Raw genomic sequence first — 12,890 nt, forward strand, 5'->3', positions numbered from 1 at the left:
TGTGTGAGTCCCAGCAGGAGCCCTGCTCCCTTTCCCTTCCTGCTGGGATGTGTGAATGTGATGCTGCTCCAGCAGGGACTGGGCTGGGCCTCTCCCCATCCTCACTGCCCTATCCAGCTTCTCCACCCACTGCTCCCTGGCAGGGCTGGCACTGGCCAGCAACAGGGATGGAGAGGGCTTATGGCTGCTTCTCCCACTGCTCTGTGAATGCTTCAGCCCAGTTAAACTAGGGACATGGGAACTGCTTTGGTAACAGTTCACTGGCACAGGCCATCCCACTTCACAGCACCAACCCTCTGTCCCCATGGACTTCATGGCAGAAGTGCTGTTGGGTGTCTCTGCCCTCTGTCTATACCTGTCTGAGAAGGTGGCGTGTCTGCTGGCCCAGATATCTCCAGGATATTTGGTCCAATTAGTTTACTCTCCCTGGATGCTTTTAGGAAAAGCTGACTCATTCCTCATCTTAGTTCATCGTGCAGCCGGACTGGCGCTGGGCAACTCCTCGCAGTAACGAGCTGTCACGCCGCGTAGCCAGCAATCTGCTCATGATTTGATTTGTTTCCTTATTTTCTCCATCTACCTAATGTTCCTCAACCACTCATTATGAAACTGTACGTCGAGTACCAGACACGTTCAGGGCACTGGAGGATAAATACACCCAATTCCAGCTGCTGTGAGGAAGAGCCAGGAGCAGTTACCAGCTCTAGCTCATGCAGACGAGCAAATCCCACCTTCCTCTAGGATGTCCCCCTCTTCCTCGGTTTCTTTAATTGTGGAAGCCTCAGTGCTTTGCTGCCAGGCTCTGCTGAAGGTTCCTCCACTTGCCCAGGCACCTGCAGCCCACAATGGTGATTTCCCAGGGGGGTGATTTCCCCCTCACTGGGAGACAGTAGCAAAGGCACCCAAAGCCTGGATGCCAACCTGAATGTTCTTTGACAGCCTTATTTGCAAGCCAAAAGGCTGTGTCACTAATTAGGAAAAGAAGCAGCTGGCTAACAGCTCACTGCAGTTCCCTGGCTTGTTAAAGGTAGCAATTAAATAATATATCATTAATAGAAAATACAACCAGTACATTAACAATTATGACAGGTGGAAAACTGACCAAGGAGGGGCTGAGTGGAACCAGGAAGTCAGCAGAGTAAGGAGCAAGGAAGTAGTAGTCAATACACACAAAAGGCAGACACACCAAAAACCTTTCATTTATTTTTTTGAGAAGTTTGAAGAGTGGGTTGGTTGATTTGGTTTCCTTGAAATGCTGATGCAGAAAGGCAAGCACTGATAGTTTTTTTTCTTAAGTAGTACAAATATCAAATAAGGCTGGGAATGTTTTTTCCAGACCTGTGGAAATGGTATTAATTTCTATAGGCAACAAGCACTTTAAAAACTACAAGCATGGGTTGTTCAGAAGCCATGGAGCACTCAGACTTTTGTAATATATACTGGAATCCCATGGAAACTCCACAAATCTGGAAAAACTGTTACCGTTCTATTAAAGACAAAACTTTGAGGGTCGTCTCAGCACAAGCCTGGGCAAAATCAGGATAAAGAATTGCTGCTATTAGGACCAAGGAAAGAACCTGAAGGGAACAGGAAAAGAATTAAATGCAACAAACACAACTTATATTTACAACACCTTGGTAGTGCAGAGCCCTATGCTGAGCTGCCCCTGGTGTGGTAGCACAACCCCCCACAGCCGAGCCCCTCATACCACCACGCCTGCTCTGCTCACCCCTGCTCTGCCTCTCACCTTGTTTTCTGCTGTGGTTTAACCATTGTTTGAGGTTCACTTGAACCAGCCCCACCATGGAGCCAAGGGTGGGGGGTCAACAGCTTCAGACAAGTGATTCCTTTGTGGTTCCTTTGTGGTTCCAAGTGGTTCCTTTGTGGTGTTGTCTCTCCTTGCCTCCCGACTGAGGGATGTCTGTCCCACCCACTGTCCTGAGAGGCCAATGCCCCCATGCTGGCCAGGGGCTGAGGAGCCCGAGTGAGTCTATTTTGAGGAGCCAAATACTTGAAATCAGGTTTTGAATTGAAAAACTTACACTCCATAATCAAAAAAAAAGGTCACCTGCCCAAAACAGGTCACCAGAGAACAAGCCCTGACAAGAACATTTCCAATGGGGATGTTCCTGCCTCAGGAAACAGAAAGCCACACAAAGTGCTCTTTTGAGATTTTCAAACCAAAGTCTATCAGCTTGGCTAGAAGCTCAAAGAACAACCTACAAGTACAGTGGCAGAGAGGGTCCCAAATTCCTGCCTCACCCTCTTTAGATTTCTTGATCTCAGGTCAGTTGCTCACATCCAGGCACCAAAAGCCACCTGTGATCGTCTTGGGATTGCCAGGTGTTACACAGGCCCTGGGGGAAACCTGTGCCTGGTGGTGTGCCCAGAGTCCTTTGAAACAAGTATGGATGAAAAGACACACTGTGACATGCAAAAAAAGGGAGTAACACACACTTGAATTTTCTCTTGCACTGGCATGAGAAAAAAATTTTGTGAAGTTAGCTGTAAGAAAACTGGGGCATATTTTGTTTGACATAGCCCAGGGAAACGAGGAATGCCAGGATTATATCCATTTGAAAGGATGAATCATAACTAACAAGCACTCACAGGTACAGAGCTAGGATGTTACAGCCGATCAAATGACTGGCAGAAGCAGAGTCTTAGCAGAGAGTGCTAAGAATAAAGAAGCTCTTGAAACTGAGAAAATTAATATATGCTCTATATATTTACTCTATTTTTAAATGTAATTATGGTATCATTAAGACCATTTTGCTGATCTATCGTGGCCCTACTAAGGGAGTACTTTAGTTTCCTTACTTCTTTGGCTTTTAATGCAGTAGTTTTGCTAGGAAGCCTCTGACAAGGAGCAGTGTGAATTCTTTGTGGGCAGTAGGAGCAATGCTGACACTTGCCCAGACCCAATGAGCTCCTTTGCAGCAGTAACCTAAAGCTGTCACTCCACTGGACAGTTGACCGGTATCACAATAAACCCAACGTTGATGCAGAAAAAAACCCCTATATTGCCATGCAACAGACTTTCCTATAGTAAAACAAACACCTTGCAAAAAGAACGCAGCGAGCGAGGGTGGTGACACTGTCTCATGGTCACTGCAGAGCAAGGGGAACCCTGTCTTCCTCTTGTCATAGCAGTCCCAGGGCTCAGGGCTGTCACCACAAATTCAGATGCTTCACATGTGCAGGCACAGAGCCTGGGAAGCATCAGAAGAAGCTGACTGCTGCAGAAAGACAAATAGCCTGCGCTGCAAGTGCCCTGTGCCAAGATTTCCAGGCAAGCCTAAAGAGAACCACAGAAGGAGGGCAGGATTGGCTCCTGCCTGTGGTGGGAGGGACGATGAAGCCATGCCACTGAGGCCAGGCAACTCTTACCTTCAAATGCACATCGAAACCTTCCCCAAAACATGGCTGTTAAGTGCCTGCTCTGGCAAGGCTGGCAAGCAGGATCCTGGTTTGGCCGCCTTCCCAGAAGTCCCAACTTGTGCTGGGTCACAGGGCCTCCTGACAACTGAGTACAGGGATGGAAAGTAACACTCTCTCCTCCTCTGGCTCTGGCTGGAGGGAGGGATGGCTGCTGGGCTGGCAGGAGGGGCTGAGCAGCAACTCCTTTTCTTAGTTGGGAGCTTTTAAATGAGCTGGAGACAATGAAATGCAACCCAAGGACAAGCTTGGCCACTTTCAGGGACTCAGTTACAGAAAGGACTGGATTAAAAGAGATTTCCTTTCTGCTGCAGGGAGACAAGGAGGCTGGGAAGGAGGCACTAAGAGTCAAGCTCTGCATTTCCTGATGTAGAAGACCCATTCCCAGCAAAGAAAAATACCCTGTACTTGCAGGATCATCCCTGGCTTCTCAGGGAGAGGAAGGACTTGATTTACCATCTGTGTTCAAATAATTACAAGTGGGAGAAGTGATGTCCCCCAGAACATACACCCATCTGTGAAATACATCAGTGCTTGAAAGGCAGAAATATTTGGCAAGTGATGTCTGTTCAGTATGTTACAGCTCTTTCTTAAAAGAAAACTAAACTAACTTGATCCTGACTCTGAAACTTGACAGTGATTCCAGTTTACAGAGGAGCCTCTAAGAGTTGAGATCCAAGTGCCTAAAAATAACATTTTTCTCCCTTTCTATTGATTTATTTTTAATTTTTGGAAGAGCATACAATGAGCTGTGATGCAAATGGCAGGTAACATGCAATTAGTCCCGAAGGCTCTGCCTACATTAACCAGCAGGCTGGATTGCTGTAGAGAAAGAGGATCAATGCTGAGGGCACCATGTCCATCCTTTAGTCATCCTGATGGTTTTTGTAGAGTTTAGATGCCCAGGATCCTTCCTGGGGTGCAAGATCACCCCAGCAGTGCTGGGGACACCATCTCAACTACTGAGCCCCATGGTGAGCCCTGGACCAGCATGCCCTGGCCGAGCATCTGCTTCCGTGCAGCTGGAGTTTTGTTCCCCATCACAGGAGGGAATAAATAAATACTTGTATCCAAAACCTCATCAGATGTGCCAGTGCTTAGTTCATTAGCAGTAAGAAGCTTGTGAGTCTTAAATCAGTGATCCTGTTAGTGGAACCAGTATTAGGAACCTGCAGGAGTCCTGTTCCCTCCTGGGGCTCCCCAGTTTAAGGGACAGAAACCACAGGGTTTCCTTTTGGTTTCTGATTGGCCTGGCCAAGACCTAGTTAAGCCCTGCTGACTGATCAAATGATGGCCAGTTCAGGAGTGCACAGCTTTTCCTCCTCCATCACTGAGAGGAGCTCCATCAGCACATGATGCTCCCGGCTGCGAAAATGGGGTTTGAACACCAAGAGACACTTGGGGAGCTTTGGGGAGAGGTGCTGAGGGATGTCTCCAAATGAGAGGAGGCTGTGCAACTTTCCCAGCTGAGGTGTGCTCAGAAAGCTCGTGGTGCTCCTGACCTGCCAGGCTGCCATTGCTGAGAGCCTTTCTTTAGAGCCGTGACCAGCAAGAGGCAGAAGGGGCGAGAGGTGGATGTTGCTCTGAAAATCCCTCTGCATGCAAAGCCAGCCCCGCCTGCGGCAGCTCACCCACACCCACCGTCCCCAGTCCCTCTGCGGTAGCACCGAGATTTTCCATGGCAAAAGCCACCGGCCGGGCCCCGGTCGGCAGGTGGCGGTGCGGGATCGGTCCGGGGGCCGCCCGTCCTCCCCCGAGCCCCGCGGGCAGGGACCCCCCGAGCCCCGGGAGCTGCCCCGAGCCCCGCGGCGGGCGGGGATCGCGCCGCGAGGGTCGTTGTTAAACCCGCTTTCCCCCGTATCTTGGGGTACACTGCCAGCAAAGCTGTTTCCCGGGGGTGCCAGACCCGAGGGCATCTCGATGGGTGGGAGGGACCTTCCCGGAGAGGGAGCGTGAGCGGCGGCCCCTCCAGGTATCAGCTGTCTTGGCCCCGGGAGGAGGTTAAACAGGAGGATTTACCCTGGCAGCCAAAGGAGTGGGACCTGACCCCAAAAAAGATGTCCACCCTATGGGCCAAGGCAGCGGGTGAGGAGACAAGGACACCATCCCATGGGAAAGCAAGCTCAAACCCGTGCCGCCGATTCCCTCGCGAGGGGTGTTGGTTAAGGTAAAGCAAAGCAGAGATTATGCATTTTCTCCACCACACAGGTAAATTCATTCATCGCAGCTACTGTTGTCACAAAGAATACCAGAGGAATTAATGATTCATCACTTAATTTCCTCTTCCCCTACTCTCTCCACTTTCTTTTCCTTTAATAAACTGGTCTGGAGCCAACTGCAGCATCAAGTTAGTAATGACTTTAAGCACCATTTATGCTGCTACTGCAGCAATTTAAATTGTCACTTTCTATTAAAAGGTCTAACTCCAAATGGTTTTAGCTGAAAGCACTGGCACTGACAGTGCAATTAAATAGCGGAAGTCCTTTCTCAGGATGTCAGTGCAAATACGTTTTAAATAAGGGGTCAGAAGCACGTAGGTAATTTAAACTACAGTATAGTTTTCTAGGGAAGAATAATACCTGATGCAGGGCTTTCTTTTCCCCCACGCTGTGTGACGGTTTCCATTGTGATTGTAAGACAATTGAAGGAGTGATGTGCCAGAGGAGTCCAGCAGCCTCTGAAAACCTCTTCACAATAAACATGGGCAGTGCTGCACAAGCAAAAGACATCATTTATCAGCAGATACACACGAAAAGATATTCACCACGTTCCTAAAGGACTCTGATTTACAGTCTTGCTTTCCCCCAGACAGTTTGTAAGAACGAATCACTTTACGGGCATCCATTTGATTCTTTGTCTTGAGCTACACTGCTCATCTTTCAGAAACATACTATGGATGGTGTACCTTCCATCTCACATTCCCTTTATCTATGGTTCTGAATTAATTTATAAACCATATTGTTCTGTAGAAAAAGACACTCCTGTGTACAGGATTTTTACAGCTCACCTGTAAAAATCGCATCCCATTCCTCAACTGGCTGCAAAAAAAAAAAAAAAAGGCACTTTTTTTTTTTGCAATTTCTGAGCAGCAGCTGCAGTGCCCATGCCAGGCTGTCCAGACAACTCCTCCTTCCCCATCTGCTCTACCTCAGGATCACCTCCTCTCTAGGTCTGGTCCTTTCCTTCTGCACTGGGTGCACACTGGTCCTCCTTTAGCTAACACCTCTGGGCTCCTGATCCTCAACTCTACCCCAAACATTAAGCTGTTTATTTTTTTTTGCATCAAAAATCCTTTTGCTGCGAGGAGGAAACTGCTACTATTTTACATGTAAAAGATGTTTAACATCCTAACTGAATCACAAAGCATGAGTATTATAAATCATAGCATCACAAAAAACGTGTTTTCTCATCTTGTGTTGGTTTTCCTTATTCCTTCAGAAAAAGCATGGCCTTTTACTAGACATCAGATGGAATAGCACCACTGCAATCTTCAGCATCTGTGCCTTAAACAAGAAGCTAAAAAAATACCTGAACAGCTTTAATGGTTCATATTTTATTTCAACAGCTTCAAAGCTTCTCCAGTACATGACAGTGCCCCTTATGTTATGACCACTATGGTTTTCCTGAAGCTTATGACATCTGCTGAGAACAGACAAGTCATTACTTTTAAGCTCCCCCTGTCCCATCCTCAGTTGCTACAGTTACTGCTCTGGAGGACACAGAGAGACATCTTGAGATAAGTATCCCTAGGACAGCTATGGTTATGATATTTATGTCTACGCAATTACATTTCTAGCCACAGAGCACTCCACATTGTACCACTTCACTGCAAAGAAAAAAATGCAGTGGCAGACTGATTTATGGCTGGCCCTTACAAAAATAATATGCAAGGGAATGGGATCAAAAGTCCATTTCTTTACAGAATCATGGATACTACTCGGCTTTGTTTAAGAAAGCAAGAACAAGAAGAAAAATGTACTGGTATTCTAAGGAATGAAAGAAAGGTACTGCATAGTTGTAGAAGTGAATCAGGGGTATGCGCCATTAGGACTTTTTACGTATTAATTTTGTCATCATAAAAAGTCACATATTTTTTAAAATGGAAACTTTCAATGAGAAGACACCACTTTCCAGTTTCAGTGAAGCTCATGCCTTGTGAAATGCCTGAACCCTGCCTCTCTCTAACACTTGTCTTCTGGCTCCTTTTTCTGTCTTCATCCTTGTTGGACACTCCTGGAGCAACCTGCTCTCCCTGACCCTGCCCTGAGCAGGGGAGCAAGAGCAGATGATCTCCGAGGGTGCTGTCCCTCCTCAGTCCATCTGTAATTCTGCTTAACAAGCACGACAGCATGGTGGTTTTTTAAGACAACATCCCCTGCTGTTTCCTGGGTGTCCTGCACATGGGTGATAGGGATGGGCAGAAAACTGGCACTGGCACACAAAAGCAATGAGTTGCTTGGGCACAGCTTTGATCTCCTGAGGTGGTTACTGATTTTGTTTCCTCAGGGAAACATCATCCCCACACAGTTTTATACAGGGCAATAACTTGCCAGTGGGATAGAAGCAGCTTCCACAAAGGCCCCCACTGGCAGTGGGAACTGCAGGCAAAAAACAAATAAAGGCAAAGGAGAAACCCCTTCTTCCAGAACTGCAAGAATCAGGAGCACATGTATGCATTTGGGAACCATACTGAGTATGTAAAAATGCTGTGCTCTATGTCTATTTTTAAACACAAGAAGCATTATACCCGACTTTTAAAAAGGGAACAGGTTTGTCAAGTATTACAAAAATAGCCCATTAAAATCATTAAAAATATGCTCTTGGTTTGAATAAATTTTCTTCAGTATTCTAGTTTATCGGAGTAAGCTGAAACAAGCCTCGTTCAGACAATTATGAGATTTAAAGATATATATATCCTTTACTGTATTCTGCTAACTTTTATGGTGGTGTTTTGGTGTTTTTTTTTATTTTCAGGATATAGAACGGATTTTTAACATTTTTTTTCTGATAGAAATATCTTTAAAAATTGGACTTTTATCTTGAGCTAAAACTGAGATTATTGCAGAAAATAAGACTTTAAGGACTTCACTTAAGAGTTGGACTCAATGATCCTTGTGGGTCCCTTCCGACTCAGAATATTTTAAGTGATTAAAATAATTTAATTCTTAAATACTAAGTATTATGAAGCTTCTGTTCTTTCTAGAGAGATAACAACGGGGATTTTTGCAAGCATTTCACTGAATTAGCTTTGTTGTCATCAATGTTTTCAGTCATAGTAAATTCCAAGCAATTGTTGTCAAATGTTTATACAAATTACCTTCTGGACATGCAAATGTTTTCACCGCAGAAACTGGCCACTAAGTATTACCTGTCAGTCAGCCAAGATAATAATTTTCTATGGTGAGACTTCAGCACCTCCCCCCATCAAAATACACATCTCAACATTCGGGTGGAACTTATTCAACTTCTTGCTTCCACTTACAAAGTCAGAATGAATTGCTGGGGAGTAAATATAGGAGTAAATATGGGAGAACCTGTAAAACTGTGAGACAGGGGAAAAAGAAACAAAGGGCATTAGAGAAATTATTCTCTGAAAATTATTATGTGGGAATGACAGTACTGAAACAGGCTAGATACCAAATTATTCAGCTGTCAACAAGGGCTGAAAGATGCTGGGGGAGCTGTGATAGCTGCTATATGAAGGTGCTAGTCAACTTGTCAGATGCTAGAAAATATGAAATTGGTGGCAAGAGGAGATAATAGAAGAGGCAAGTGGAGATAAATCAGAAGGATGTTAGACCAAGGGAGAGTTAACAGATGCTGCCATGGGAACTGCCAAGCAAGAGTAGAAAAGCTTGCTTGGGTCTCAGATAGACCACACACCCTGTAACTTACACGTTAACACGAACAATTTGTCGTGTAAACCAAAAACATATTCTAAGAAAATAACAAAATGATGAGGAGAAGAGAAGAGAAAAGGAGGCTATCAGGAATGGAGAAGTATTTGAAAATATTTAATGAATTTGTCAAGCCAAGAGAAAGATGTATGGAAAAGGTCTCTCTACGGCCGAGCTCATACTGTGTTAAAATTGGTTTGCCTTTTGAGCTTAGTTGCAGTTAAAAGGCTGCCTAAGGTTACAGTGTGTGAGCCATGTCACTGACACACTGCTGTCTCTGATGTTTCTTCACATCTGAAAGCTTTTCTGTTTTTTTCCCAGTTTGCTCAAGTCAGACTAATTAAATTATCTCTTCCTACAAATTTGCCTCACTAGCATGCAAAAGATCTGTTTTTCTTTCTCTTTCCTATTTTTTTTAACAATCTCATTGTAAGGATCTTTGTCCCCTCGGGAACTCTGGAATGTATCTATTGCATGTCCTGAGATGAGATGATGAAATGTAAGAGAAATATGTAACAGTTGTTTTGAAAATAGTTCAAGAAATAAGAAGAAAGTGGCCAGCAGTGCAGTTCCTAGTGGCTCTAAACCATCTCCTTCCTTTCTGAAACAGATGCTGACGAAACTCACCTTGATACAGAATGTGCATTTACAGTGACAGATTTATCTGGGAGAACAGTGTCCTGAGACAGGTGTGAAAAGAGGCTTTGCAGATACTAAACCAAAGTGGACATCCAGGATACATTGCTGCAGCTACTCAGTCGTGCAAAAATGCCACGGAAATCAGCCTGCTGACTTCAGAGGAGCCTATAGAGTCGTGGCTGGTCTTCTACCAAATCTCAGCTGCTGGTTGTAGGTGAGAGTCCAAAGCGAGTCCTGCACAGTCAAGGTCACAGTCCTTACCAGAAACACCACATGGATTTCTCCTTCTCTTCAGCCCCAGACTTCCTATCCCTCTCAAGTTTGCTGTGAAAGTGCCAGAGTAGCTGTTCACATAATTATAAGCACTGGGTGCTGCATTGTGTGGGAGTGACATCCTCCTCCCAGGCTACATCCTGCCTGTGTCCAGCTCATGCCACCTTGCTGCCACCAGCAGCTGGACCAGGATGGGCTGCCAGGCTGTGTCTGGGGCAGATCAGTCCACCCTTACAGGAGCTGCACCAGTGAGATGTGCAAGGTGTACCCTACCCAAAGCTGAGTGGCCTCTGCATCTTTTTTGCACTTGTCTTCCACCAGGTCAATATGGACCTTCTGGAAATGCAGGCGAACCAAAAATCTGACATTTGATGCATGAATTTCTATCTTAGCTTGAAAGACACAATTAGGACTTTCTGAACTGTCTACTGGATGATACTGCTTTTGATTCCTTTTGGAAAGATTGGCTCTGAGTTTCACCTAATGAAATGGGTATTGAGCCTTTGCCAAAGAAACCCCTCATGAGTTAAGCCAGGTATGGTGTCCTGGAAGTCTTGCACTGCAGTCTTCTGCAAACTGGAGTCCTAATTCACAATTACTCAGGAGCCTGGTGTGTGCCTACGTCCCATGTGTGTGTTTACTCCAGATGGACGAGGATGACAAATCAGCACTTTCAAGTAAATGGGACGAATGTGCACCAGGAGTAGAAAAAAACTGCACTCAGATAAAATCGAGGTATGTACATAGTAGATGACAATACTCATTACACTTCAAATTGCTTTTAATCTCTGGCAAGTCTTTGCAAACTTGCTTAAAGCACAATCTCCCATATCAGTGGGTCACGAGAGTTAGGGCTCTAAGGAGTATGTCAGTGATGCTTAGACAGAGCTGAATTAGGAGAAGGTGGTATTTTTGTAGCACATTTGTTTGAAGCATCAGAAATGAAATCATGGCTATCAGATTCCATTCAAATGAGGGGGTAGAAGCACACAGAGAATGAAACTTCTAAGTACAAATATATGCTCACTACATGATGCTCTTTGTTTATTTTTTACAGCTGGTGTGAACTTATTCTTGCAATTATTTGGTGATGACTTTCATATTACTCCAGACTCCATTTTGCTCTTTGGACAGTCACAAATTTCTAGCTGTACCCCCTGACAGCTGCTAAGATGATGTGACAGCTGCTGATAGGATGTGAATATTTATAGTAGTTTGTGGCTCATTATGCTCAAGGAGTAAGCTGATCTGAACAAGTCTTTTGGCTAATACAAATGCCAGCTAATAGTAATGCAGTCCTTCTCTGCAAAGGAGGCCTTTAACCCTATACTTTGGAATAAATCATAACAGTTCTGCACAGCAAAGCTAAACATTTGAATTTGGTGTGTACTTTTTAAAGAATTATTGAAAGATGATACAATTCCAAAACGGAAAAATATCAGAAGAATTCACTTGTCTATTTGTGGGGTGATCAAATGACACATTAATATTTCTCGTCCTTCTGCATCCATCTCTGGAGGGGCCCTTCTGCTGCTCTGCCCTGCAGGCCAGTGCAGTTCTACCATTGCAGAGATGAAAAAGCTCAAACTCAGAAAGGTCGCTTGGGTTCTACAGTAGGATGAGAGAAATTCCTGCCGAAACCAAAAAGACACCACAGCTATTGTGAATCTCCTTCACTGTATTCACAAGACTCCTATTTCTGTCCAAATGAAGTTAAAAAGAAAACAAAAGATTTTAAGAAAGCAGTACCATAAACCCTCAGAGCGATACAGGTTATTCATTATCAAGGCATTATCAGCACAATGTGAGTATTTAGCTGTTTTATACTGGAAAACACAAAAAATGGCCATCCCCTTGGGAAGGACCTTATCACTTCCTTCAATGCCTTGCTTCCCCCTGGCAGCCTGAGCTGCCCCTGCCGGTCTCTGTGAGCTGGGGGACACTCAGTGGAAACCTCTGGGGGCGACTGCACAAACATCCAGGGATGCACAAAAGAAAGCTATGGGGTCTTTTTAAAGTTAGTTTATCAGGGTTTTTGTTTTTCTGTTCTGCAGAATCACAAACAATTTAGCAAGGTTTGTAAGTCCAGACTCTAGACAAGGGCTGTCCCTGGATTTGCAATTTTGTGTCTGGGGCACATCTCCCCAACACACACAGGTCAGAGGTACAAGCACCATTTGCACAAAGAAAGGGATATGTGCTAGAGACAGACACACAGTGTCTCACTCTTGCTAACAATTTCACAGTTTTCTGGGTTATTGTGACCTGTGAATTATTTCATAACATCTCAGACCATGCAGCTGTTCCTGCCCAGTTTAGGTATTTTTCTGAAGCCTAATTTCCAGTTTTCATCTGCAGATAGTGTATCCCTGAGGCACAAACGTGTGCCTAATGTTTATTTGAAGGGGTTTGCATTTCCTTTCCAGCCAAACTCTGCTCCAGATGCTCTTGCTTCTCTAGCAAATCTGTTCACTTCTCCATTTGGGTATGTTTGTGTGTGAACTACAGGACAAAAATCCACAATTGAGTCCCATTTGCAGGATATTTGTGCTCTTTTTTCACCTTCACAGCTTGCTACAAACTCAGACATTGCCTATGGCTTTTCAATGTTTTTAAAACATGAATTTCCCATGCATGTAGCAA

Source organism: Lepidothrix coronata, unplaced genomic scaffold (assembly GCF_001604755.1).
Source record: "Lepidothrix coronata isolate B3197 unplaced genomic scaffold, Lepidothrix_coronata-1.0 Scaffold135, whole genome shotgun sequence".
NCBI lineage: Eukaryota > Metazoa > Chordata > Aves > Passeriformes > Pipridae > Lepidothrix > Lepidothrix coronata.